General features: G+C 60.0%; 10 non-coding genes across 10 annotated transcripts; all 10 read left to right on the top strand.

The window, feature by feature from the left end:
* The first annotated feature begins 724 nt into the window (after nucleotides 1-724).
* On the top strand, nucleotides 725-843 carry LOC122112268. Its single transcript, XR_006148162.1, has one exon. It is a non-coding gene; the product is annotated as a 5S ribosomal RNA (ribosomal RNA).
* Nucleotides 844-3,541: 2,698 nt separating this feature from the next.
* On the top strand, nucleotides 3,542-3,660 carry LOC122112267. Its single transcript, XR_006148161.1, has one exon. It is a non-coding gene; the product is annotated as a 5S ribosomal RNA (ribosomal RNA).
* A 2,667-nt stretch (nucleotides 3,661-6,327) lies between these two features.
* Nucleotides 6,328-6,446, top strand: LOC122112266. Its single transcript, XR_006148160.1, has one exon. It is a non-coding gene; the product is annotated as a 5S ribosomal RNA (ribosomal RNA).
* A 2,689-nt stretch (nucleotides 6,447-9,135) lies between these two features.
* On the top strand, nucleotides 9,136-9,254 carry LOC122112265. The gene has a single exon (XR_006148159.1). It is a non-coding gene; the product is annotated as a 5S ribosomal RNA (ribosomal RNA).
* A 2,681-nt stretch (nucleotides 9,255-11,935) lies between these two features.
* Nucleotides 11,936-12,054, top strand: LOC122112264. Its single transcript, XR_006148158.1, has one exon. It is a non-coding gene; the product is annotated as a 5S ribosomal RNA (ribosomal RNA).
* A 2,687-nt stretch (nucleotides 12,055-14,741) lies between these two features.
* On the top strand, nucleotides 14,742-14,860 carry LOC122112262. Its single transcript, XR_006148156.1, has one exon. It is a non-coding gene; the product is annotated as a 5S ribosomal RNA (ribosomal RNA).
* A 2,680-nt stretch (nucleotides 14,861-17,540) lies between these two features.
* On the top strand, nucleotides 17,541-17,659 carry LOC122112261. The gene has a single exon (XR_006148155.1). It is a non-coding gene; the product is annotated as a 5S ribosomal RNA (ribosomal RNA).
* A 2,681-nt stretch (nucleotides 17,660-20,340) lies between these two features.
* Nucleotides 20,341-20,459, top strand: LOC122112260. Its single transcript, XR_006148154.1, has one exon. It is a non-coding gene; the product is annotated as a 5S ribosomal RNA (ribosomal RNA).
* A 2,681-nt stretch (nucleotides 20,460-23,140) lies between these two features.
* Nucleotides 23,141-23,259, top strand: LOC122112294. Its single transcript, XR_006148187.1, has one exon. It is a non-coding gene; the product is annotated as a 5S ribosomal RNA (ribosomal RNA).
* Nucleotides 23,260-25,956: 2,697 nt separating this feature from the next.
* On the top strand, nucleotides 25,957-26,075 carry LOC122112259. Its single transcript, XR_006148153.1, has one exon. It is a non-coding gene; the product is annotated as a 5S ribosomal RNA (ribosomal RNA).
* Nucleotides 26,076-27,541: the final 1,466 nt, after the last annotated feature.

Below are 27,541 nucleotides of genomic sequence, written 5' to 3'. Positions count from 1 at the left end.
GAGACTTGGGATAGGTTTGAGCTTAGGTGTAGACCTACGCCATGGGGTTGAGGGTTTGGGTGAGGGTTACTGGTGGGGTGAGGAATGGGCCTGTCCTGAGGACAGTTGTGGACCAGGTTTCTGGGTTAGGTGGTTCTGCACCGGCACTAGAGAGGTGACTTCCAGGATGCTCTGCAAAGCCCAGGCCTCTGCTGAGTGCATGGCCGGTGAGGGCAAAGCGAGGTGAGGGAGGGAGGGAGGCAAGCGCAGTGAGATGCAAAGCATCGGGAAGCAGCCAAATGCACAGCCATGCACCGAGAGATGGAAGCGGTCCCTCAGTAGCCTGGCGGCCGGAGAAGACAGGTGGGGAGCCTTGCAAGTGCACTTGCCTTAAGCGCTTGAATGTGCAAGGCTGACGCAGGCAGGCTGTGGGGTAGGAGGGCAGGGCAGTGAGTCGCTGGGAAATCGGCCCGGTCTCCTTCTGGGCATTAGTGCGTGTGTGGGGAAGGTTGGGTGGAAGGGGGGAGAGAGCGCTTGGCGGCGGCGAGAGCAGCAGGCTCGGCTTGCTGGCAGAGGCTGCGGTCCGTGCGTTGGTGCGAGCGTGCTCCGATGCAGTTGTGCGAGCAGGCAGGCGCAGCAGGTGTGTGTGAGGCGAGAGCCGCAGGCAGAGGCTGGCGAGAGCGTGGAGAGCGGAGGCTGCAGAGGCGGCGAGCAGCATTTGGTGCTGCGCGCAGCGGCAGCAGGCGTCTACGGCCATACCACCCTGAACGCGCCCGATCTCGTCTGATCTCGGAAGCTAAGCAGGGTCGGGCCTGGTTAGTACTTGGATGGGAGACCGCCTGGGAATACCGGGTGCTGTAGGCTTTTGCCTCCACCCGGCCCGGGGGCCCGCCCCGGCCTTCCACCTCTCCACGCCCACCCCAGGCCTACTGCCTCCTCCGCCCCCCTCCGCCGCCGCCCTCCACCCCCCCCCCCCCGCCCTCTTCTTTCATCCAAGCCAGCCCACCTTAGTCTGCTTCTTCACAACCCCAGCCCGCACCGCTCAGCCTGCCTTCTGCACACTTTCCCCACACATGCTCACACACCCTCCTGGCACGCTGACTCCCTCACAGTCACAATCACAATCACCTGCTCCACACACACTCAAACCCTAGCTCCACTGTGCTCACAGCCCTGCCTAGGGAGCCCCTGCCCACCCCACACACTCTGACCACACCGCAGGCCCGTGCCACACCCCGCACTTCCGCACGGTGGCGCACTCACACCCACCCCACTGCTCTTGCCAGGCTCACTGGTTTCTCGCTTCTGGCTGCAAGCACATCTAGCCTGTGGCCAGCAGCTCCCCGGCCGGACCCGTACCCACCCATCACTCAGCCACTCCACCCGCCCCTCTACTGCCTGGCATGACTTCCTGTGGGTACCTGAGGGGCTTCTTTGTGGCTTTGCCCAACCTTCTCTATGTGGGATGCCTACTCCTTGAATAGATGAATTGCTATCACTGAAATGAGGCTTGGCTCAAGTGTTCCAAGAAAGCCTTTCCTGCCTGCCTGCCTGCCTGCCGGCCTGCTTGCCTGTGGACTTTCCTAGCAGCTTGAAGACCCTGAGCTTCAATGCCAGGACAGACTAGCCAAGAGAAGGAGGGACACAGAGAAGCATAGAGCACACTCCAGCCATTTGCTTGACTAGAAAGCTGAGGCTCCTGGTATGCCTGCCATCTTGTTGAGCCCATGCACAAGCCCCCAGGAGGAGTCTCTGCTGTCAGCACATCCAGCAGGCAGACTAGACGGAGAGATTCCAGAGCCTCGCTGGGTGCCTACATGCGTGCAGTGGGGAGGAAGGAGGGCTGGGACACAGTGTCTCCCCCTGGGAAGCACATACTGCAAAGTGGGATCCCACTTTGCAGGGTGAGAGGTGCGGGCTGCTGTTGTGAAGAAGAACCCCCAGTGATTTGGGATCCTTGGGGGAAGGAGCCCAATGACCCTGCAGTTACACACCGCCTTGCCAACACACACCCTAGGAAGCACAAGGGAGATGGGTTGGAAGCTGTTGGAGTTGCCACCTTGAGAAGACACGAGGTGAAGAAGAAGCCTGGCAGTCAGAAGAAGCAGTTGGCCACCAGGGCTGGAATGCTCAGTCCCCGCAACGAAGTACGGTGGGAGGGTTGGCATGGGAGCTGGGCTGTGCTCAGAAGGACAGAGGCCCAGGGGGCCTTGTGCAGCCACCTCCAATGTATGCAAGCCATCCCCACCCTGTGGGATCTAGTGAAGCCTGGAATTAAGTTCGGTGCAGGCACACACAGACACACACACAGAGAGAGAGAGAGAGAGAGAGAGAGAGAGATAGAGAGAGAGAGAGAGAGAGAGAGAGAGAGAAAGACAGAGAGAGAGATGGGAGAGAGAGAGAGAGAGAAAGACAGAGCAATTGGTTTAGGGAGAGAATCACCCCTCCCTTCGTGCAAACACAGAGTCACAGTGGTTTCAGGAGGCTGGCAAGGCTGGATTGGATGGACAGAAAGAGGACAAGGCACCAGCCTCACGCCCGTGCTTTCCCACACTGGGGACCTCCCATTCCATGTACCGTCCAAGGGAGTCCTGTCCTCCCTGGTTTTCCTTGCTGGGTTGGGGCCCTGGTGGCATCTAGAGACCTGCTGTGCAGGTCTTGATCAGAGGTTGGGCTGAAGGGTCCAATTAGGTGTTAGGGCGGGGGTTCCGTTGGGCTTCAGCTTTTGGCTGTGAATTGGGGTCAGCATTGGCCTTAGGCTTGGGTTAGGTGAGGTTTAGGGAAGAGGTGGGGGACAGGGGTCAGGTGCGATTTCAGTATGGAAGATGGGGTTAGGGTGAGACTTGGGATAGGTTTGAGCTTAGGTGTAGACCTACGCCATGGGGTTGAGGGTTTGGGTGAGGGTTACTGGTGGGGTGAGGAATGGGCCTGTCCTGAGGACAGTTGTGGACCAGGTTTCTGGGTTAGGTGGTTCTGCACCGGCACTAGAGAGGTGACTTCCAGGATGCTCTGCAAAGCCCAGGCCTCTGCTGAGTGCATGGCCGGTGAGGGCAAAGCGAGGTGAGGGAGGGAGGGAGGCAAGCGCAGTGAGATGCAAAGCATCGGGAAGCAGCCAAATGCACAGCCATGCACCGAGAGATGGAAGCGGTCCCTCAGTAGCCTGGCGGCCGGAGAAGACAGGTGGGGAGCCTTGCAAGTGCACTTGCCTTAAGCGCTTGAATGTGCAAGGCTGACGCAGGCAGGCTGTGGGGTAGGAGGGCAGGGCAGTGAGTCGCTGGGAAATCGGCCCGGTCTCCTTCTGGGCATTAGTGCGTGTGTGGGGAAGGTTGGGTGGAAGGGGGGAGAGAGCGCTTGGCGGCGGCGAGAGCAGCAGGCTCGGCTTGCTGGCAGAGGCTGCGGTCCGTGCGTTGGTGCGAGCGTGCTCCGATGCAGTTGTGCGAGCAGGCAGGCGCAGCAGGTGTGTGTGAGGCGAGAGCCGCAGGCAGAGGCTGGCGAGAGCGTGGAGAGCGGAGGCTGCAGAGGCGGCGAGCAGCATTTGGGGCTGCGCGCAGCGGCAGCAGGCGTCTACGGCCATACCACCCTGAACGCGCCCGATCTCGTCTGATCTCGGAAGCTAAGCAGGGTCGGGCCTGGTTAGTACTTGGATGGGAGACCGCCTGGGAATACCGGGTGCTGTAGGCTTTTGCCTCCACCCGGCCCGGGGGCCCGCCCCGGCCTTCCACCTCTCCACGCCCACCCCAGGCCTACTGCCTCCTCCGCCCCCCTCCGCCGCCGCCCTCCACCCCCCCCCCCGCCCTCTTCTTTCATCCAAGCCAGCCCACCTTAGTCTGCTTCTTCACAACCCCAGCCCGCACCGCTCAGCCTGCCTTCTGCACACTTTCCCCACACATGCTCACACACCCTCCTGGCACGCTGACTCCCTCACAGTCACAATCACAATCACCTGCTCCACACACACTCAAACCCTAGCTCCACTGTGCTCACAGCCCTGCCTAGGGAGCCCCTGCCCACCCCACACACTCTGACCACACCGCAGGCCCGTGCCACACCCCGCACTTCCGCACGGTGGCGCACTCACACCCACCCCACTGCTCTTGCCAGGCTCACTGGTTTCTCGCTTCTGGCTGCAAGCACATCTAGCCTGTGGCCAGCAGCTCCCCGGCCGGACCCGTACCCACCCATCACTCAGCCACTCCACCCGCCCCTCTACTGCCTGGCATGACTTCCTGTGGGTACCTGAGGGGCTTCTTTGTGGCTTTGCCCAACCTTCTCTATGTGGGATGCCTACTCCTTGAATAGATGAATTGCTATCACTGAAATGAGGCTTGGCTCAAGTGTTCCAAGAAAGCCTTTCCTGCCTGCCTGCCTGCCTGCCGGCCTGCTTGCCTGTGGACTTTCCTAGCAGCTTGAAGACCCTGAGCTTCAATGCCAGGACAGACTAGCCAAGAGAAGGAGGGACACAGAGAAGCATAGAGCACACTCCAGCCATTTGCTTGACTAGAAAGCTGAGGCTCCTGGTATGCCTGCCATCTTGTTGAGCCCATGCACAAGCCCCCAGGAGGAGTCTCTGCTGTCAGCACATCCAGCAGGCAGACTAGACGGAGAGATTCCAGAGCCTCGCTGGGTGCCTACATGCGTGCAGTGGGGAGGAAGGAGGGCTGGGACACAGTGTCTCCCCCTGGGAAGCACATACTGCAAAGTGGGATCCCACTTTGCAGGGTGAGAGGTGCGGGCTGCTGTTGTGAAGAAGAACCCCCAGTGATTTGGGATCCTTGGGGGAAGGAGCCCAATGACCCTGCAGTTACACACCGCCTTGCCAACACACACCCTAGGAAGCACAAGGGAGATGGGTTGGAAGCTGTTGGAGTTGCCACCTTGAGAAGACACGAGGTGAAGAAGAAGCCTGGCAGTCAGAAGAAGCAGTTGGCCACCAGGGCTGGAATGCTCAGTCCCCGCAACGAAGTACGGTGGGAGGGTTGGCATGGGAGCTGGGCTGTGCTCAGAAGGACAGAGGCCCAGGGGGCCTTGTGCAGCCACCTCCAATGTATGCAAGCCATCCCCACCCTGTGGGATCTAGTGAAGCCTGGAATTAAGTTCGGTGCAGGCACACACACACACACACACACACAGAGAGAGAGAGAGAGAGAGAGAGAGAGAGAGATGGGAGAGAGAGATGGGAGAGAGAGAGAGAGAGAAAGACAGAGCAATTGGTTTAGGGAGAGAATCACCCCTCCCTTCGCGCAAACACAGAGTCACAGTGGTTTCAGGAGGCTGGCAAGGCTGGATTGGATGGACAGAAAGAGGACAAGGCACCAGCCTCACGCCCGTGCTTTCCCACACTGGGGACCTCCCATTCCATGTACCGTCCAAGGGAGTCCTGTCCTCCCTGGTTTTCCTTGCTGGGTTGGGGCCCTGGTGGCATCTAGAGACCTGCTGTGCAGGTCTTGATCAGAGGTTGGGCTGAAGGGTCCAATTAGGTGTTAGGGCGGGGGTTCCGTTGGGCTTCAGCTTTTGGCTGTGAATTGGGGTCAGCATTGGCCTTAGGCTTGGGTTAGGTGAGGTTTAGGGAAGAGGTGGGGGACAGGGGTCAGGTGCGATTTCAGTATGGAAGATGGGGTTAGGGTGAGACTTGGGATAGGTTTGAGCTTAGGTGTAGACCTACGCCATGGGGTTGAGGGTTTGGGTGAGGGTTACTGGTGGGGTGAGGAATGGGCCTGTCCTGAGGACAGTTGTGGACCAGGTTTCTGGGTTAGGTGGTTCTGCACCGGCACTAGAGAGGTGACTTCCAGGATGCTCTGCAAAGCCCAGGCCTCTGCTGAGTGCATGGCCGGTGAGGGCAAAGCGAGGTGAGGGAGGGAGGGAGGCAAGCGCAGTGAGATGCAAAGCATCGGGAAGCAGCCAAATGCACAGCCATGCACCGAGAGATGGAAGCGGTCCCTCAGTAGCCTGGCGGCCGGAGAAGACAGGTGGGGAGCCTTGCAAGTGCACTTGCCTTAAGCGCTTGAATGTGCAAGGCTGACGCAGGCAGGCTGTGGGGTAGGAGGGCAGGGCAGTGAGTCGCTGGGAAATCGGCCCGGTCTCCTTCTGGGCATTAGTGCGTGTGTGGGGAAGGTTGGGTGGAAGGGGGGAGAGAGCGCTTGGCGGCGGCGAGAGCAGCAGGCTCGGCTTGCTGGCAGAGGCTGCGGTCCGTGCGTTGGTGCGAGCGTGCTCCGATGCAGTTGTGCGAGCAGGCAGGCGCAGCAGGTGTGTGTGAGGCGAGAGCCGCAGGCAGAGGCTGGCGAGAGCGTGGAGAGCGGAGGCTGCAGAGGCGGCGAGCAGCATTTGGGGCTGCGCGCAGCGGCAGCAGGCGTCTACGGCCATACCACCCTGAACGCGCCCGATCTCGTCTGATCTCGGAAGCTAAGCAGGGTCGGGCCTGGTTAGTACTTGGATGGGAGACCGCCTGGGAATACCGGGTGCTGTAGGCTTTTGCCTCCACCCGGCCCGGGGGCCCGCCCCGGCCTTCCACCTCTCCACGCCCACCCCAGGCCTACTGCCTCCTCCGCCCCCCTCCGCCGCCGCCCTCCACCCCCCCCCCCCCCCGCCCTCTTCTTTCATCCAAGCCAGCCCACCTTAGTCTGCTTCTTCACAACCCCAGCCCGCACCGCTCAGCCTGCCTTCTGCACACTTTCCCCACACATGCTCACACACCCTCCTGGCACGCTGACTCCCTCACAGTCACAATCACAATCACCTGCTCCACACACACTCAAACCCTAGCTCCACTGTGCTCACAGCCCTGCCTAGGGAGCCCCTGCCCACCCCACACACTCTGACCACACCGCAGGCCCGTGCCACACCCCGCACTTCCGCACGGTGGCGCACTCACACCCACCCCACTGCTCTTGCCAGGCTCACTGGTTTCTCGCTTCTGGCTGCAAGCACATCTAGCCTGTGGCCAGCAGCTCCCCGGCCGGACCCGTACCCACCCATCACTCAGCCACTCCACCCGCCCCTCTACTGCCTGGCATGACTTCCTGTGGGTACCTGAGGGGCTTCTTTGTGGCTTTGCCCAACCTTCTCTATGTGGGATGCCTACTCCTTGAATAGATGAATTGCTATCACTGAAATGAGGCTTGGCTCAAGTGTTCCAAGAAAGCCTTTCCTGCCTGCCTGCCTGCCTGCCGGCCTGCTTGCCTGTGGACTTTCCTAGCAGCTTGAAGACCCTGAGCTTCAATGCCAGGACAGACTAGCCAAGAGAAGGAGGGACACAGAGAAGCATAGAGCACACTCCAGCCATTTGCTTGACTAGAAAGCTGAGGCTCCTGGTATGCCTGCCATCTTGTTGAGCCCATGCACAAGCCCCCAGGAGGAGTCTCTGCTGTCAGCACATCCAGCAGGCAGACTAGACGGAGAGATTCCAGAGCCTCGCTGGGTGCCTACATGCGTGCAGTGGGGAGGAAGGAGGGCTGGGACACAGTGTCTCCCCCTGGGAAGCACATACTGCAAAGTGGGATCCCACTTTGCAGGGTGAGAGGTGCGGGCTGCTGTTGTGAAGAAGAACCCCCAGTGATTTGGGATCCTTGGGGGAAGGAGCCCAATGACCCTGCAGTTACACACCGCCTTGCCAACACACACCCTAGGAAGCACAAGGGAGATGGGTTGGAAGCTGTTGGAGTTGCCACCTTGAGAAGACACGAGGTGAAGAAGAAGCCTGGCAGTCAGAAGAAGCAGTTGGCCACCAGGGCTGGAATGCTCAGTCCCCGCAACGAAGTACGGTGGGAGGGTTGGCATGGGAGCTGGGCTGTGCTCAGAAGGACAGAGGCCCAGGGGGCCTTGTGCAGCCACCTCCAATGTATGCAAGCCATCCCCACCCTGTGGGATCTAGTGAAGCCTGGAATTAAGTTCGGTGCAGGCACACACACACACACACACACACACACAGAGAGTGAGTGAGAGAGAGAGAGAGAGAGAGAGACAGAGAGAGAGATGGGAGAGAGAGATGGGAGAGAGAGAGAGAGAGAAAGACAGAGCAATTGGTTTACGGAGAGAATCACCCCTCCCTTCGCGCAAACACAGAGTCACAGTGGTTTCAGGAGGCTGGCAAGGCTGGATTGGATGGACAGAAAGAGGACAAGGCACCAGCCTCACGCCCGTGCTTTCCCACACTGGGGACCTCCCATTCCATGTACCGTCCAAGGGAGTCCTGTCCTCCCTGGTTTTCCTTGCTGGGTTGGGGCCCTGGTGGCATCTAGAGACCTGCTGTGCAGGTCTTGATCAGAGGTTGGGCTGAAGGGTCCAATTAGGTGTTAGGGCGGGGGTTCCGTTGGGCTTCAGCTTTTGGCTGTGAATTGGGGTCAGCATTGGCCTTAGGCTTGGGTTAGGTGAGGTTTAGGGAAGAGGTGGGGGACAGGGGTCAGGTGCGATTTCAGTATGGAAGATGGGGTTAGGGTGAGACTTGGGATAGGTTTGAGCTTAGGTGTAGACCTACGCCATGGGGTTGAGGGTTTGGGTGAGGGTTACTGGTGGGGTGAGGAATGGGCCTGTCCTGAGGACAGTTGTGGACCAGGTTTCTGGGTTAGGTGGTTCTGCACCGGCATTAGAGAGGTGACTTCCAGGATGCTCTGCAAAGCCCAGGCCTCTGCTGAGTGCATGGCCGGTGAGGGCAAAGCGAGGTGAGGGAGGGAGGGAGGCAAGCGCAGTGAGATGCAAAGCATCGGGAAGCAGCCAAATGCACAGCCATGCACCGAGAGATGGAAGCGGTCCCTCAGTAGCCTGGCGGCCGGAGAAGACAGGTGGGGAGCCTTGCAAGTGCACTTGCCTTAAGCGCTTGAATGTGCAAGGCTGACGCAGGCAGGCTGTGGGGTAGGAGGGCAGGGCAGTGAGTCGCTGGGAAATCGGCCCGGTCTCCTTCTGGGCATTAGTGCGTGTGTGGGGAAGGTTGGGTGGAAGGGGGGAGAGAGCGCTTGGCGGCGGCGAGAGCAGCAGGCTCGGCTTGCTGGCAGAGGCTGCGGTCCGTGCGTTGGTGCGAGCGTGCTCCGATGCAGTTGTGCGAGCAGGCAGGCGCAGCAGGTGTGTGTGAGGCGAGAGCCGCAGGCAGAGGCTGGCGAGAGCGTGGAGAGCGGAGGCTGCAGAGGCGGCGAGCAGCATTTGGTGCTGCGCGCAGCGGCAGCAGGCGTCTACGGCCATACCACCCTGAACGCGCCCGATCTCGTCTGATCTCGGAAGCTAAGCAGGGTCGGGCCTGGTTAGTACTTGGATGGGAGACCGCCTGGGAATACCGGGTGCTGTAGGCTTTTGCCTCCACCCGGCCCGGGGGCCCGCCCCGGCCTTCCACCTCTCCACGCCCACCCCAGGCCTACTGCCTCCTCCGCCCCCCTCCGCCGCCGCCCTCCACCCCCCCCCCCGCCCTCTTCTTTCATCCAAGCCAGCCCACCTTAGTCTGCTTCTTCACAACCCCAGCCCGCACCGCTCAGCCTGCCTTCTGCACACTTTCCCCACACATGCTCACACACCCTCCTGGCACGCTGACTCCCTCACAGTCACAATCACAATCACCTGCTCCACACACACTCAAACCCTAGCTCCACTGTGCTCACAGCCCTGCCTAGGGAGCCCCTGCCCACCCCACACACTCTGACCACACCGCAGGCCCGTGCCACACCCCGCACTTCCGCACGGTGGCGCACTCACACCCACCCCACTGCTCTTGCCAGGCTCACTGGTTTCTCGCTTCTGGCTGCAAGCACATCTAGCCTGTGGCCAGCAGCTCCCCGGCCGGACCCGTACCCACCCATCACTCAGCCACTCCACCCGCCCCTCTACTGCCTGGCATGACTTCCTGTGGGTACCTGAGGGGCTTCTTTGTGGCTTTGCCCAACCTTCTCTATGTGGGATGCCTACTCCTTGAATAGATGAATTGCTATCACTGAAATGAGGCTTGGCTCAAGTGTTCCAAGAAAGCCTTTCCTGCCTGCCTGCCTGCCTGCCGGCCTGCTTGCCTGTGGACTTTCCTAGCAGCTTGAAGACCCTGAGCTTCAATGCCAGGACAGACTAGCCAAGAGAAGGAGGGACACAGAGAAGCATAGAGCACACTCCAGCCATTTGCTTGACTAGAAAGCTGAGGCTCCTGGTATGCCTGCCATCTTGTTGAGCCCATGCACAAGCCCCCAGGAGGAGTCTCTGCTGTCAGCACATCCAGCAGGCAGACTAGACGGAGAGATTCCAGAGCCTCGCTGGGTGCCTACATGCGTGCAGTGGGGAGGAAGGAGGGCTGGGACACAGTGTCTCCCCCTGGGAAGCACATACTGCAAAGTGGGATCCCACTTTGCAGGGTGAGAGGTGCGGGCTGCTGTTGTGAAGAAGAACCCCCAGTGATTTGGGATCCTTGGGGGAAGGAGCCCAATGACCCTGCAGTTACACACCGCCTTGCCAACACACACCCTAGGAAGCACAAGGGAGATGGGTTGGAAGCTGTTGGAGTTGCCACCTTGAGAAGACACGAGGTGAAGAAGAAGCCTGGCAGTCAGAAGAAGCAGTTGGCCACCAGGGCTGGAATGCTCAGTCCCCGCAACGAAGTACGGTGGGAGGGTTGGCATGGGAGCTGGGCTGTGCTCAGAAGGACAGAGGCCCAGGGGGCCTTGTGCAGCCACCTCCAATGTATGCAAGCCATCCCCACCCTGTGGGATCTAGTGAAGCCTGGAATTAAGTTCGGTGCAGGCACACACACACACACACACACACAGAGAGAGTGAGTGAGAGAGAGAGAGAGAGAGAGAGAGAGAGAGAGATGGGAGAGAGAGATGGGAGAGAGAGAGAGAGAGAAAGACAGAGCAATTGGTTTAGGGAGAGAATCACCCCTCCCTTCGCGCAAACACAGAGTCACAGTGGTTTCAGGAGGCTGGCAAGGCTGGATTGGATGGACAGAAAGAGGACAAGGCACCAGCCTCACGCCCGTGCTTTCCCACACTGGGGACCTCCCATTCCATGTACCGTCCAAGGGAGTCCTGTCCTCCCTGGTTTTCCTTGCTGGGTTGGGGCCCTGGTGGCATCTAGAGACCTGCTGTGCAGGTCTTGATCAGAGGTTGGGCTGAAGGGTCCAATTAGGTGTTAGGGCGGGGGTTCCGTTGGGCTTCAGCTTTTGGCTGTGAATTGGGGTCAGCATTGGCCTTAGGCTTGGGTTAGGTGAGGTTTAGGGAAGAGGTGGGGGACAGGGGTCAGGTGCGATTTCAGTATGGAAGATGGGGTTAGGGTGAGACTTGGGATAGGTTTGAGCTTAGGTGTAGACCTACGCCATGGGGTTGAGGGTTTGGGTGAGGGTTACTGGTGGGGTGAGGAATGGGCCTGTCCTGAGGACAGTTGTGGACCAGGTTTCTGGGTTAGGTGGTTCTGCACCGGCACTAGAGAGGTGACTTCCAGGATGCTCTGCAAAGCCCAGGCCTCTGCTGAGTGCATGGCCGGTGAGGGCAAAGCGAGGTGAGGGAGGGAGGGAGGCAAGCGCAGTGAGATGCAAAGCATCGGGAAGCAGCCAAATGCACAGCCATGCACCGAGAGATGGAAGCGGTCCCTCAGTAGCCTGGCGGCCGGAGAAGACAGGTGGGGAGCCTTGCAAGTGCACTTGCCTTAAGCGCTTGAATGTGCAAGGCTGACGCAGGCAGGCTGTGGGGTAGGAGGGCAGGGCAGTGAGTCGCTGGGAAATCGGCCCGGTCTCCTTCTGGGCATTAGTGCGTGTGTGGGGAAGGTTGGGTGGAAGGGGGGAGAGAGCGCTTGGCGGCGGCGAGAGCAGCAGGCTCGGCTTGCTGGCAGAGGCTGCGGTCCGTGCGTTGGTGCGAGCGTGCTCCGATGCAGTTGTGCGAGCAGGCAGGCGCAGCAGGTGTGTGTGAGGCGAGAGCCGCAGGCAGAGGCTGGCGAGAGCGTGGAGAGCGGAGGCTGCAGAGGCGGCGAGCAGCATTTGGGGCTGCGCGCAGCGGCAGCAGGCGTCTACGGCCATACCACCCTGAACGCGCCCGATCTCGTCTGATCTCGGAAGCTAAGCAGGGTCGGGCCTGGTTAGTACTTGGATGGGAGACCGCCTGGGAATACCGGGTGCTGTAGGCTTTTGCCTCCACCCGGCCCGGGGGCCCGCCCCGGCCTTCCACCTCTCCACGCCCACCCCAGGCCTACTGCCTCCTCCGCCCCCCTCCGCCGCCGCCCTCCACCCCCCCCCCCCCCGCCCTCTTCTTTCATCCAAGCCAGCCCACCTTAGTCTGCTTCTTCACAACCCCAGCCCGCACCGCTCAGCCTGCCTTCTGCACACTTTCCCCACACATGCTCACACACCCTCCTGGCACGCTGACTCCCTCACAGTCACAATCACAATCACCTGCTCCACACACACTCAAACCCTAGCTCCACTGTGCTCACAGCCCTGCCTAGGGAGCCCCTGCCCACCCCACACACTCTGACCACACCGCAGGCCCGTGCCACACCCCGCACTTCCGCACGGTGGCGCACTCACACCCACCCCACTGCTCTTGCCAGGCTCACTGGTTTCTCGCTTCTGGCTGCAAGCACATCTAGCCTGTGGCCAGCAGCTCCCCGGCCGGACCCGTACCCACCCATCACTCAGCCACTCCACCCGCCCCTCTACTGCCTGGCATGACTTCCTGTGGGTACCTGAGGGGCTTCTTTGTGGCTTTGCCCAACCTTCTCTATGTGGGATGCCTACTCCTTGAATAGATGAATTGCTATCACTGAAATGAGGCTTGGCTCAAGTGTTCCAAGAAAGCCTTTCCTGCCTGCCTGCCTGCCTGCCGGCCTGCTTGCCTGTGGACTTTCCTAGCAGCTTGAAGACCCTGAGCTTCAATGCCAGGACAGACTAGCCAAGAGAAGGAGGGACACAGAGAAGCATAGAGCACACTCCAGCCATTTGCTTGACTAGAAAGCTGAGGCTCCTGGTATGCCTGCCATCTTGTTGAGCCCATGCACAAGCCCCCAGGAGGAGTCTCTGCTGTCAGCACATCCAGCAGGCAGACTAGACGGAGAGATTCCAGAGCCTCGCTGGGTGCCTACATGCGTGCAGTGGGGAGGAAGGAGGGCTGGGACACAGTGTCTCCCCCTGGGAAGCACATACTGCAAAGTGGGATCCCACTTTGCAGGGTGAGAGGTGCGGGCTGCTGTTGTGAAGAAGAACCCCCAGTGATTTGGGATCCTTGGGGGAAGGAGCCCAATGACCCTGCAGTTACACACCGCCTTGCCAACACACACCCTAGGAAGCACAAGGGAGATGGGTTGGAAGCTGTTGGAGTTGCCACCTTGAGAAGACACGAGGTGAAGAAGAAGCCTGGCAGTCAGAAGAAGCAGTTGGCCACCAGGGCTGGAATGCTCAGTCCCCGCAACGAAGTACGGTGGGAGGGTTGGCATGGGAGCTGGGCTGTGCTCAGAAGGACAGAGGCCCAGGGGGCCTTGTGCAGCCACCTCCAATGTATGCAAGCCATCCCCACCCTGTGGGATCTAGTGAAGCCTGGAATTAAGTTCGGTGCAGGCACACACACACACACACAGATTGAGAGAGAGAGAGAGAGAGAGAGAGAGAGAGAGAGAGAGAGAGAGAGAAAGACAGAGAGAGAGATGGGAGAGAGAGAGAGAGAGAAAGACAGAGCAATTGGTTTAGGGAGAGAATCACCCCTCCCTTCGCGCAAACACAGAGTCACAGTGGTTTCAGGAGGCTGGCAAGGCTGGATTGGATGGACAGAAAGAGGACAAGGCACCAGCCTCACGCCCGTGCTTTCCCACACTGGGGACCTCCCATTCCATGTACCGTCCAAGGGAGTCCTGTCCTCCCTGGTTTTCCTTGCTGGGTTGGGGCCCTGGTGGCATCTAGAGACCTGCTGTGCAGGTCTTGATCAGAGGTTGGGCTGAAGGGTCCAATTAGGTGTTAGGGCGGGGGTTCCGTTGGGCTTCAGCTTTTGGCTGTGAATTGGGGTCAGCATTGGCCTTAGGCTTGGGTTAGGTGAGGTTTAGGGAAGAGGTGGGGGACAGGGGTCAGGTGCGATTTCAGTATGGAAGATGGGGTTAGGGTGAGACTTGGGATAGGTTTGAGCTTAGGTGTAGACCTACGCCATGGGGTTGAGGGTTTGGGTGAGGGTTACTGGTGGGGTGAGGAATGGGCCTGTCCTGAGGACAGTTGTGGACCAGGTTTCTGGGTTAGGTGGTTCTGCACCGGCACTAGAGAGGTGACTTCCAGGATGCTCTGCAAAGCCCAGGCCTCTGCTGAGTGCATGGCCGGTGAGGGCAAAGCGAGGTGAGGGAGGGAGGGAGGCAAGCGCAGTGAGATGCAAAGCATCGGGAAGCAGCCAAATGCACAGCCATGCACCGAGAGATGGAAGCGGTCCCTCAGTAGCCTGGCGGCCGGAGAAGACAGGTGGGGAGCCTTGCAAGTGCACTTGCCTTAAGCGCTTGAATGTGCAAGGCTGACGCAGGCAGGCTGTGGGGTAGGAGGGCAGGGCAGTGAGTCGCTGGGAAATCGGCCCGGTCTCCTTCTGGGCATTAGTGCGTGTGTGGGGAAGGTTGGGTGGAAGGGGGGAGAGAGCGCTTGGCGGCGGCGAGAGCAGCAGGCTCGGCTTGCTGGCAGAGGCTGCGGTCCGTGCGTTGGTGCGAGCGTGCTCCGATGCAGTTGTGCGAGCAGGCAGGCGCAGCAGGTGTGTGTGAGGCGAGAGCCGCAGGCAGAGGCTGGCGAGAGCGTGGAGAGCGGAGGCTGCAGAGGCGGCGAGCAGCATTTGGGGCTGCGCGCAGCGGCAGCAGGCGTCTACGGCCATACCACCCTGAACGCGCCCGATCTCGTCTGATCTCGGAAGCTAAGCAGGGTCGGGCCTGGTTAGTACTTGGATGGGAGACCGCCTGGGAATACCGGGTGCTGTAGGCTTTTGCCTCCACCCGGCCCGGGGGCCCGCCCCGGCCTTCCACCTCTCCACGCCCACCCCAGGCCTACTGCCTCCTCCGCCCCCCTCCGCCGCCGCCCTCCACCCCCCCCCCCGCCCTCTTCTTTCATCCAAGCCAGCCCACCTTAGTCTGCTTCTTCACAACCCCAGCCCGCACCGCTCAGCCTGCCTTCTGCACACTTTCCCCACACATGCTCACACACCCTCCTGGCACGCTGACTCCCTCACAGTCACAATCACAATCACCTGCTCCACACACACTCAAACCCTAGCTCCACTGTGCTCACAGCCCTGCCTAGGGAGCCCCTGCCCACCCCACACACTCTGACCACACCGCAGGCCCGTGCCACACCCCGCACTTCCGCACGGTGGCGCACTCACACCCACCCCACTGCTCTTGCCAGGCTCACTGGTTTCTCGCTTCTGGCTGCAAGCACATCTAGCCTGTGGCCAGCAGCTCCCCGGCCGGACCCGTACCCACCCATCACTCAGCCACTCCACCCGCCCCTCTACTGCCTGGCATGACTTCCTGTGGGTACCTGAGGGGCTTCTTTGTGGCTTTGCCCAACCTTCTCTATGTGGGATGCCTACTCCTTGAATAGATGAATTGCTATCACTGAAATGAGGCTTGGCTCAAGTGTTCCAAGAAAGCCTTTCCTGCCTGCCTGCCTGCCTGCCGGCCTGCTTGCCTGTGGACTTTCCTAGCAGCTTGAAGACCCTGAGCTTCAATGCCAGGACAGACTAGCCAAGAGAAGGAGGGACACAGAGAAGCATAGAGCACACTCCAGCCATTTGCTTGACTAGAAAGCTGAGGCTCCTGGTATGCCTGCCATCTTGTTGAGCCCATGCACAAGCCCCCAGGAGGAGTCTCTGCTGTCAGCACATCCAGCAGGCAGACTAGACGGAGAGATTCCAGAGCCTCGCTGGGTGCCTACATGCGTGCAGTGGGGAGGAAGGAGGGCTGGGACACAGTGTCTCCCCCTGGGAAGCACATACTGCAAAGTGGGATCCCACTTTGCAGGGTGAGAGGTGCGGGCTGCTGTTGTGAAGAAGAACCCCCAGTGATTTGGGATCCTTGGGGGAAGGAGCCCAATGACCCTGCAGTTACACACCGCCTTGCCAACACACACCCTAGGAAGCACAAGGGAGATGGGTTGGAAGCTGTTGGAGTTGCCACCTTGAGAAGACACGAGGTGAAGAAGAAGCCTGGCAGTCAGAAGAAGCAGTTGGCCACCAGGGCTGGAATGCTCAGTCCCCGCAACGAAGTACGGTGGGAGGGTTGGCATGGGAGCTGGGCTGTGCTCAGAAGGACAGAGGCCCAGGGGGCCTTGTGCAGCCACCTCCAATGTATGCAAGCCATCCCCACCCTGTGGGATCTAGTGAAGCCTGGAATTAAGTTCGGTGCAGGCACACACACACACACACACAGAGAGAGAGTGAGTGAGAGAGAGAGAGAGAGAGAGAGAGAGAGAGAGAGATGGGAGAGAGAGATGGGAGAGAGAGAGAGAGAGAGAAAGACAGAGCAATTGGTTTAGGGAGAGAATCACCCCTCCCTTCGCGCAAACACAGAGTCACAGTGGTTTCAGGAGGCTGGCAAGGCTGGATTGGATGGACAGAAAGAGGACAAGGCACCAGCCTCACGCCCGTGCTTTCCCACACTGGGGACCTCCCATTCCATGTACCGTCCAAGGGAGTCCTGTCCTCCCTGGTTTTCCTTGCTGGGTTGGGGCCCTGGTGGCATCTAGAGACCTGCTGTGCAGGTCTTGATCAGAGGTTGGGCTGAAGGGTCCAATTAGGTGTTAGGGCGGGGGTTCCGTTGGGCTTCAGCTTTTGGCTGTGAATTGGGGTCAGCATTGGCCTTAGGCTTGGGTTAGGTGAGGTTTAGGGAAGAGGTGGGGGACAGGGGTCAGGTGCGATTTCAGTATGGAAGATGGGGTTAGGGTGAGACTTGGGATAGGTTTGAGCTTAGGTGTAGACCTACGCCATGGGGTTGAGGGTTTGGGTGAGGGTTACTGGTGGGGTGAGGAATGGGCCTGTCCTGAGGACAGTTGTGGACCAGGTTTCTGGGTTAGGTGGTTCTGCACCGGCACTAGAGAGGTGACTTCCAGGATGCTCTGCAAAGCCCAGGCCTCTGCTGAGTGCATGGCCGGTGAGGGCAAAGCGAGGTGAGGGAGGGAGGGAGGCAAGCGCAGTGAGATGCAAAGCATCGGGAAGCAGCCAAATGCACAGCCATGCACCGAGAGATGGAAGCGGTCCCTCAGTAGCCTGGCGGCCGGAGAAGACAGGTGGGGAGCCTTGCAAGTGCACTTGCCTTAAGCGCTTGAATGTGCAAGGCTGACGCAGGCAGGCTGTGGGGTAGGAGGGCAGGGCAGTGAGTCGCTGGGAAATCGGCCCGGTCTCCTTCTGGGCATTAGTGCGTGTGTGGGGAAGGTTGGGTGGAAGGGGGGAGAGAGCGCTTGGCGGCGAGAGCAGCAGGCTCGGCTTGCTGGCAGAGGCTGCGGTCCGTGCGTTGGTGCGAGCGTGCTCCGATGCAGTTGTGCGAGCAGGCAGGCGCAGCAGGTGTGTGTGAGGCGAGAGCCGCAGGCAGAGGCTGGCGAGAGCGTGGAGAGCGGAGGCTGCAGAGGCGGCGAGCAGCATTTGGGGCTGCGCGCAGCGGCAGCAGGCGTCTACGGCCATACCACCCTGAACGCGCCCGATCTCGTCTGATCTCGGAAGCTAAGCAGGGTCGGGCCTGGTTAGTACTTGGATGGGAGACCGCCTGGGAATACCGGGTGCTGTAGGCTTTTGCCTCCACCCGGCCCGGGGGCCCGCCCCGGCCTTCCACCTCTCCACGCCCACCCCAGGCCTACCTCCGCCGCCGCCCTCCACCCCCCCCCCCCCGCCCTCTTCTTTCATCCAAGCCAGCCCACCTTAGTCTGCTTCTTCACAACCCCAGCCCGCACCGCTCAGCCTGCCTTCTGCACACTTTCCCCACACATGCTCACACACCCTCCTGGCACGCTGACTCCCTCACAGTCACAATCACAATCACCTGCTCCACACACACTCAAACCCTAGCTCCACTGTGCTCACAGCCCTGCCTAGGGAGCCCCTGCCCACCCCACACACTCTGACCACACCGCAGGCCCGTGCCACACCCCGCACTTCCGCACGGTGGCGCACTCACACCCACCCCACTGCTCTTGCCAGGCTCACTGGTTTCTCGCTTCTGGCTGCAAGCACATCTAGCCTGTGGCCAGCAGCTCCCCGGCCGGACCCGTACCCACCCATCACTCAGCCACTCCACCCGCCCCTCTACTGCCTGGCATGACTTCCTGTGGGTACCTGAGGGGCTTCTTTGTGGCTTTGCCCAACCTTCTCTATGTGGGATGCCTACTCCTTGAATAGATGAATTGCTATCACTGAAATGAGGCTTGGCTCAAGTGTTCCAAGAAAGCCTTTCCTGCCTGCCTGCCTGCCTGCCGGCCTGCTTGCCTGTGGACTTTCCTAGCAGCTTGAAGACCCTGAGCTTCAATGCCAGGACAGACTAGCCAAGAGAAGGAGGGACACAGAGAAGCATAGAGCACACTCCAGCCATTTGCTTGACTAGAAAGCTGAGGCTCCTGGTATGCCTGCCATCTTGTTGAGCCCATGCACAAGCCCCCAGGAGGAGTCTCTGCTGTCAGCACATCCAGCAGGCAGACTAGACGGAGAGATTCCAGAGCCTCGCTGGGTGCCTACATGCGTGCAGTGGGGAGGAAGGAGGGCTGGGACACAGTGTCTCCCCCTGGGAAGCACATACTGCAAAGTGGGATCCCACTTTGCAGGGTGAGAGGTGCGGGCTGCTGTTGTGAAGAAGAACCCCCAGTGATTTGGGATCCTTGGGGGAAGGAGCCCAATGACCCTGCAGTTACACACCGCCTTGCCAACACACACCCTAGGAAGCACAAGGGAGATGGGTTGGAAGCTGTTGGAGTTGCCACCTTGAGAAGACACGAGGTGAAGAAGAAGCCTGGCAGTCAGAAGAAGCAGTTGGCCACCAGGGCTGGAATGCTCAGTCCCCGCAACGAAGTACGGTGGGAGGGTTGGCATGGGAGCTGGGCTGTGCTCAGAAGGACAGAGGCCCAGGGGGCCTTGTGCAGCCACCTCCAATGTATGCAAGCCATCCCCACCCTGTGGGATCTAGTGAAGCCTGGAATTAAGTTCGGTGCAGGCACACACACACACACACAGATTGAGAGAGAGAGAGAGAGAGAGAGAGAGAGAGAGAGAGAGAGAGAGAGAGAGAGAGAGAGAGAAAGACAGAGAGAGAGATGGGAGAGAGAGAGAGAGAGAAAGACAGAGCAATTGGTTTAGGGAGAGAATCACCCCTCCCTTCGCGCAAACACAGAGTCACAGTGGTTTCAGGAGGCTGGCAAGGCTGGATTGGATGGACAGAAAGAGGACAAGGCACCAGCCTCACGCCCGTGCTTTCCCACACTGGGGACCTCCCATTCCATGTACCGTCCAAGGGAGTCCTGTCCTCCCTGGTTTTCCTTGCTGGGTTGGGGCCCTGGTGGCATCTAGAGACCTGCTGTGCAGGTCTTGATCAGAGGTTGGGCTGAAGGGTCCAATTAGGTGTTAGGGCGGGGGTTCCGTTGGGCTTCAGCTTTTGGCTGTGAATTGGGGTCAGCATTGGCCTTAGGCTTGGGTTAGGTGAGGTTTAGGGAAGAGGTGGGGGACAGGGGTCAGGTGCGATTTCAGTATGGAAGATGGGGTTAGGGTGAGACTTGGGATAGGTTTGAGCTTAGGTGTAGACCTACACCATGGGGTTGAGGGTTTGGGTGAGGGTTACTGGTGGGGTGAGGAATGGGCCTGTCCTGAGGACAGTTGTGGACCAGGTTTCTGGGTTAGGTGGTTCTGCACCGGCACTAGAGAGGTGACTTCCAGGATGCTCTGCAAAGCCCAGGCCTCTGCTGAGTGCATGGCCGGTGAGGGCAAAGCGAGGTGAGGGAGGGAGGGAGGCAAGCGCAGTGAGATGCAAAGCATCGGGAAGCAGCCAAATGCACAGCCATGCACCGAGAGATGGAAGCGGTCCCTCAGTAGCCTGGCGGCCGGAGAAGACAGGTGGGGAGCCTTGCAAGTGCACTTGCCTTAAGCGCTTGAATGTGCAAGGCTGACGCAGGCAGGCTGTGGGGTAGGAGGGCAGGGCAGTGAGTCGCTGGGAAATCGGCCCGGTCTCCTTCTGGGCATTAGTGCGTGTGTGGGGAAGGTTGGGTGGAAGGGGGGAGAGAGCGCTTGGCGGCGAGAGCAGCAGGCTCGGCTTGCTGGCAGAGGCTGCGGTCCGTGCGTTGGTGCGAGCGTGCTCCGATGCAGTTGTGCGAGCAGGCAGGCGCAGCAGGTGTGTGTGAGGCGAGAGCCGCAGGCAGAGGCTGGCGAGAGCGTGGAGAGCGGAGGCTGCAGAGGCGGCGAGCAGCATTTGGGGCTGCGCGCAGCGGCAGCAGGCGTCTACGGCCATACCACCCTGAACGCGCCCGATCTCGTCTGATCTCGGAAGCTAAGCAGGGTCGGGCCTGGTTAGTACTTGGATGGGAGACCGCCTGGGAATACCGGGTGCTGTAGGCTTTTGCCTCCACCCGGCCCGGGGGCCCGCCCCGGCCTTCCACCTCTCCACGCCCACCCCAGGCCTACCTCCGCCGCCGCCCTCCACCCCCCCCCCCCCCGCCCTCTTCTTTCATCCAAGCCAGCCCACCTTAGTCTGCTTCTTCACAACCCCAGCCCGCACCGCTCAGCCTGCCTTCTGCACACTTTCCCCACACATGCTCACACACCCTCCTGGCACGCTGACTCCCTCACAGTCACAATCACAATCACCTGCTCCACACACACTCAAACCCTAGCTCCACTGTGCTCACAGCCCTGCCTAGGGAGCCCCTGCCCACCCCACACACTCTGACCACACCGCAGGCCCGTGCCACACCCCGCACTTCCGCACGGTGGCGCACTCACACCCACCCCACTGCTCTTGCCAGGCTCACTGGTTTCTCGCTTCTGGCTGCAAGCACATCTAGCCTGTGGCCAGCAGCTCCCCGGCCGGACCCGTACCCACCCATCACTCAGCCACTCCACCCGCCCCTCTACTGCCTGGCATGACTTCCTGTGGGTACCTGAGGGGCTTCTTTGTGGCTTTGCCCAACCTTCTCTATGTGGGATGCCTACTCCTTGAATAGATGAATTGCTATCACTGAAATGAGGCTTGGCTCAAGTGTTCCAAGAAAGCCTTTCCTGCCTGCCTGCCTGCCTGCCGGCCTGCTTGCCTGTGGACTTTCCTAGCAGCTTGAAGACCCTGAGCTTCAATGCCAGGACAGACTAGCCAAGAGAAGGAGGGACACAGAGAAGCATAGAGCACACTCCAGCCATTTGCTTGACTAGAAAGCTGAGGCTCCTGGTATGCCTGCCATCTTGTTGAGCCCATGCACAAGCCCCCAGGAGGAGTCTCTGCTGTCAGCACATCCAGCAGGCAGACTAGACGGAGAGATTCCAGAGCCTCGCTGGGTGCCTACATGCGTGCAGTGGGGAGGAAGGAGGGCTGGGACACAGTGTCTCCCCCTGGGAAGCACATACTGCAAAGTGGGATCCCACTTTGCAGGGTGAGAGGTGCGGGCTGCTGTTGTGAAGAAGAACCCCCAGTGATTTGGGATCCTTGGGGGAAGGAGCCCAATGACCCTGCAGTTACACACCGCCTTGCCAACACACACCCTAGGAAGCACAAGGGAGATGGGTTGGAAGCTGTTGGAGTTGCCACCTTGAGAAGACACGAGGTGAAGAAGAAGCCTGGCAGTCAGAAGAAGCAGTTGGCCACCAGGGCTGGAATGCTCAGTCCCCGCAACGAAGTACGGTGGGAGGGTTGGCATGGGAGCTGGGCTGTGCTCAGAAGGACAGAGGCCCAGGGGGCCTTGTGCAGCCACCTCCAATGTATGCAAGCCATCCCCACCCTGTGGGATCTAGTGAAGCCTGGAATTAAGTTCGGTGCAGGCACACACACACACACACAGATTGAGAGAGAGAGAGAGAGAGAGAGAGAGAGAGAGAGAGAGAGAGAGAGAGAGAGAGAGAAAGACAGAGAGAGAGATGGGAGAGAGAGAGAGAGAGAAAGACAGAGCAATTGGTTTAGGGAGAGAATCACCCCTCCCTTCGCGCAAACACAGAGTCACAGTGGTTTCAGGAGGCTGGCAAGGCTGGATTGGATGGACAGAAAGAGGACAAGGCACCAGCCTCACGCCCGTGCTTTCCCACACTGGGGACCTCCCATTCCATGTACCGTCCAAGGGAGTCCTGTCCTCCCTGGTTTTCCTTGCTGGGTTGGGGCCCTGGTGGCATCTAGAGACCTGCTGTGCAGGTCTTGATCAGAGGTTGGGCTGAAGGGTCCAATTAGGTGTTAGGGCGGGGGTTCCGTTGGGCTTCAGCTTTTGGCTGTGAATTGGGGTCAGCATTGGCCTTAGGCTTGGGTTAGGTGAGGTTTAGGGAAGAGGTGGGGGACAGGGGTCAGGTGCGATTTCAGTATGGAAGATGGGGTTAGGGTGAGACTTGGGATAGGTTTGAGCTTAGGTGTAGACCTACACCATGGGGTTGAGGGTTTGGGTGAGGGTTACTGGTGGGGTGAGGAATGGGCCTGTCCTGAGGACAGTTGTGGACCAGGTTTCTGGGTTAGGTGGTTCTGCACCGGCACTAGAGAGGTGACTTCCAGGATGCTCTGCAAAGCCCAGGCCTCTGCTGAGTGCATGGCCGGTGAGGGCAAAGCGAGGTGAGGGAGGGAGGGAGGCAAGCGCAGTGAGATGCAAAGCATCGGGAAGCAGCCAAATGCACAGCCATGCACCGAGAGATGGAAGCGGTCCCTCAGTAGCCTGGCGGCCGGAGAAGACAGGTGGGGAGCCTTGCAAGTGCACTTGCCTTAAGCGCTTGAATGTGCAAGGCTGACGCAGGCAGGCTGTGGGGTAGGAGGGCAGGGCAGTGAGTCGCTGGGAAATCGGCCCGGTCTCCTTCTGGGCATTAGTGCGTGTGTGGGGAAGGTTGGGTGGAAGGGGGGAGAGAGCGCTTGGCGGCGGCGAGAGCAGCAGGCTCGGCTTGCTGGCAGAGGCTGCGGTCCGTGCGTTGGTGCGAGCGTGCTCCGATGCAGTTGTGCGAGCAGGCAGGCGCAGCAGGTGTGTGTGAGGCGAGAGCCGCAGGCAGAGGCTGGCGAGAGCGTGGAGAGCGGAGGCTGCAGAGGCGGCGAGCAGCATTTGGGGCTGCGCGCAGCGGCAGCAGGCGTCTACGGCCATACCACCCTGAACGCGCCCGATCTCGTCTGATCTCGGAAGCTAAGCAGGGTCGGGCCTGGTTAGTACTTGAATGGGAGACCGCCTGGGAATACCGGGTGCTGTAGGCTTTTGCCTCCACCCGGCCCGGGGGCCCGCCCCGGCCTTCCACCTCTCCACGCCCACCCCAGGCCTACTGCCTCCTCCGCCCCCCTCCGCCGCCGCCCTCCACCCCCCCCCCCCCCGCCCTCTTCTTTCATCCAAGCCAGCCCACCTTAGTCTGCTTCTTCACAACCCCAGCCCGCACCGCTCAGCCTGCCTTCTGCACACTTTCCCCACACATGCTCACACACCCTCCTGGCACGCTGACTCCCTCACAGTCACAATCACAATCACCTGCTCCACACACACTCAAACCCTAGCTCCACTGTGCTCACAGCCCTGCCTAGGGAGCCCCTGCCCACCCCACACACTCTGACCACACCGCAGGCCCGTGCCACACCCCGCACTTCCGCACGGTGGCGCACTCACACCCACCCCACTGCTCTTGCCAGGCTCACTGGTTTCTCGCTTCTGGCTGCAAGCACATCTAGCCTGTGGCCAGCAGCTCCCCGGCCGGACCCGTACCCACCCATCACTCAGCCACTCCACCCGCCCCTCTACTGCCTGGCATGACTTCCTGTGGGTACCTGAGGGGCTTCTTTGTGGCTTTGCCCAACCTTCTCTATGTGGGATGCCTACTCCTTGAATAGATGAATTGCTATCACTGAAATGAGGCTTGGCTCAAGTGTTCCAAGAAAGCCTTTCCTGCCTGCCTGCCTGCCTGCCGGCCTGCTTGCCTGTGGACTTTCCTAGCAGCTTGAAGACCCTGAGCTTCAATGCCAGGACAGACTAGCCAAGAGAAGGAGGGACACAGAGAAGCATAGAGCACACTCCAGCCATTTGCTTGACTAGAAAGCTGAGGCTCCTGGTATGCCTGCCATCTTGTTGAGCCCATGCACAAGCCCCCAGGAGGAGTCTCTGCTGTCAGCACATCCAGCAGGCAGACTAGACGGAGAGATTCCAGAGCCTCGCTGGGTGCCTACATGCGTGCAGTGGGGAGGAAGGAGGGCTGGGACACAGTGTCTCCCCCTGGGAAGCACATACTGCAAAGTGGGATCCCACTTTGCAGGGTGAGAGGTGCGGGCTGCTGTTGTGAAGAAGAACCCCCAGTGATTTGGGATCCTTGGGGGAAGGAGCCCAATGACCCTGCAGTTACACACCGCCTTGCCAACACACACCCTAGGAAGCACAAGGGAGATGGGTTGGAAGCTGTTGGAGTTGCCACCTTGAGAAGACACGAGGTGAAGAAGAAGCCTGGCAGTCAGAAGAAGCAGTTGGCCACCAGGGCTGGAATGCTCAGTCCCCGCAACGAAGTACGGTGGGAGGGTTGGCATGGGAGCTGGGCTGTGCTCAGAAGGACAGAGGCCCAGGGGGCCTTGTGCAGCCACCTCCAATGTATGCAAGCCATCCCCACCCTGTGGGATCTAGTGAAGCCTGGAATTAAGTTCGGTGCAGGCACACACACACACACACACAGAGAGAGAGTGAGTGAGAGAGAGAGAGAGAGAGAGAGAGAGAGAGAGAGAGAGAGAGAGAGAGATGGGAGAGAGAGATGGGAGAGAGAGAGAGAGAGAGAAAGACAGAGCAATTGGTTTAGGGAGAGAATCACCCCTCCCTTCGCGCAAACACAGAGTCACAGTGGTTTCAGGAGGCTGGCAAGGCTGGATTGGATGGACAGAAAGAGGACAAGGCACCAGCCTCACGCCCGTGCTTTCCCACACTGGGGACCTCCCATTCCATGTACCGTCCAAGGGAGTCCTGTCCTCCCTGGTTTTCCTTGCTGGGTTGGGGCCCTGGTGGCATCTAGAGACCTGCTGTGCAGGTCTTGATCAGAGGTTGGGCTGAAGGGTCCAATTAGGTGTTAGGGCGGGGGTTCCGTTGGGCTTCAGCTTTTGGCTGTGAATTGGGGTCAGCATTGGCCTTAGGCTTGGGTTAGGTGAGGTTTAGGGAAGAGGTGGGGGACAGGGGTCAGGTGCGATTTCAGTATGGAAGATGGGGTTAGGGTGAGACTTGGGATAGGTTTGAGCTTAGGTGTAGACCTACGCCATGGGGTTGAGGGTTTGGGTGAGGGTTACTGGTGGGGTGAGGAATGGGCCTGTCCTGAGGACAGTTGTGGACCAGGTTTCTGGGTTAGGTGGTTCTGCACCGGCACTAGAGAGGTGACTTCCAGGATGCTCTGCAAAGCCCAGGCCTCTGCTGAGTGCATGGCCGGTGAGGGCAAAGCGAGGTGAGGGAGGGAGGGAGGCAAGCGCAGTGAGATGCAAAGCATCGGGAAGCAGCCAAATGCACAGCCATGCACCGAGAGATGGAAGCGGTCCCTCAGTAGCCTGGCGGCCGGAGAAGACAGGTGGGGAGCCTTGCAAGTGCACTTGCCTTAAGCGCTTGAATGTGCAAGGCTGACGCAGGCAGGCTGTGGGGTAGGAGGGCAGGGCAGTGAGTCGCTGGGAAATCGGCCCGGTCTCCTTCTGGGCATTAGTGCGTGTGTGGGGAAGGTTGGGTGGAAGGGGGGAGAGAGCGCTTGGCGGCGAGAGCAGCAGGCTCGGCTTGCTGGCAGAGGCTGCGGTCCGTGCGTTGGTGCGAGCGTGCTCCGATGCAGTTGTGCGAGCAGGCAGGCGCAGCAGGTGTGTGTGAGGCGAGAGCCGCAGGCAGAGGCTGGCGAGAGCGTGGAGAGCGGAGGCTGCAGAGGCGGCGAGCAGCATTTGGGGCTGCGCGCAGCGGCAGCAGGCGTCTACGGCCATACCACCCTGAACGCGCCCGATCTCGTCTGATCTCGGAAGCTAAGCAGGGTCGGGCCTGGTTAGTACTTGGATGGGAGACCGCCTGGGAATACCGGGTGCTGTAGGCTTTTGCCTCCACCCGGCCCGGGGGCCCGCCCCGGCCTTCCACCTCTCCACGCCCACCCCAGGCCTACCTCCGCCGCCGCCCTCCACCCCCCCCCCCCCCCCCCCTCTTCTTTCATCCAAGCCAGCCCACCTTAGTCTGCTTCTTCACAACCCCAGCCCGCACCGCTCAGCCTGCCTTCTGCACACTTTCCCCACACATGCTCACACACCCTCCTGGCACGCTGACTCCCTCACAGTCACAATCACAATCACCTGCTCCACACACACTCAAACCCTAGCTCCACTGTGCTCACAGCCCTGCCTAGGGAGCCCCTGCCCACCCCACACACTCTGACCACACCGCAGGCCCGTGCCACACCCCGCACTTCCGCACGGTGGCGCACTCACACCCACCCCACTGCTCTTGCCAGGCTCACTGGTTTCTCGCTTCTGGCTGCAAGCACATCTAGCCTGTGGCCAGCAGCTCCCCGGCCGGACCCGTACCCACCCATCACTCAGCCACTCCACCCGCCCCTCTACTGCCTGGCATGACTTCCTGTGGGTACCTGAGGGGCTTCTTTGTGGCTTTGCCCAACCTTCTCTATGTGGGATGCCTACTCCTTGAATAGATGAATTGCTATCACTGAAATGAGGCTTGGCTCAAGTGTTCCAAGAAAGCCTTTCCTGCCTGCCTGCCTGCCTGCCGGCCTGCTTGCCTGTGGACTTTCCTAGCAGCTTGAAGACCCTGAGCTTCAATGCCAGGACAGACTAGCCAAGAGAAGGAGGGACACAGAGAAGCATAGAGCACACTCCAGCCATTTGCTTGACTAGAAAGCTGAGGCTCCTGGTATGCCTGCCATCTTGTTGAGCCCATGCACAAGCCCCCAGGAGGAGTCTCTGCTGTCAGCACATCCAGCAGGCAGGCTAGACGGAGAGATTCCAGAGCCTCGCTGGGTGCCTACATGCGTGCAGTGGGGAGGAAGGAGGGCTGGGACACAGTGTCTCCCCCTGGGAAGCACATACTGCAAAGTGGGATCCCACTTTGCAGGGTGAGAGGTGCGGGCTGCTGTTGTGAAGAAGAACCCCCAGTGATTTGGGATCCTTGGGGGAAGGAGCCCAATGACCCTGCAGTTACACACCGCCTTGCCAACACACACCCTAGGAAGCACAAGGGAGATGGGTTGGAAGCTGTTGGAGTTGCCACCTTGAGAAGACACGAGGTGAAGAAGAAGCCTGGCAGTCAGAAGAAGCAGTTGGCCACCAGGGCTGGAATGCTCAGTCCCCGCAACGAAGTACGGTGGGAGGGTTGGCATGGGAGCTGGGCTGTGCTCAGAAGGACAGAGGCCCAGGGGGCCTTGTGCAGCCACCTCCAATGTATGCAAGCCATCCCCACCCTGTGGGATCTAGTGAAGCCTGGAATTAAGTTCGGTGCAGGCACACACACACACACACACAGAGAGTGAGAGAGAGAGAGAGAGAGAGAGAGAGA

Source organism: Dipodomys spectabilis, unplaced genomic scaffold (genome assembly GCF_019054845.1).
Source record: "Dipodomys spectabilis isolate Male_0828 unplaced genomic scaffold, ASM1905484v1 ptg000092l, whole genome shotgun sequence".
In the NCBI taxonomy this organism is placed as follows: Eukaryota; Metazoa; Chordata; class Mammalia; order Rodentia; family Heteromyidae; genus Dipodomys; species Dipodomys spectabilis.
Note: the sequence above shows the minus strand (reverse complement) of the source record. Positions and strands in the feature narration are given on the sequence as shown.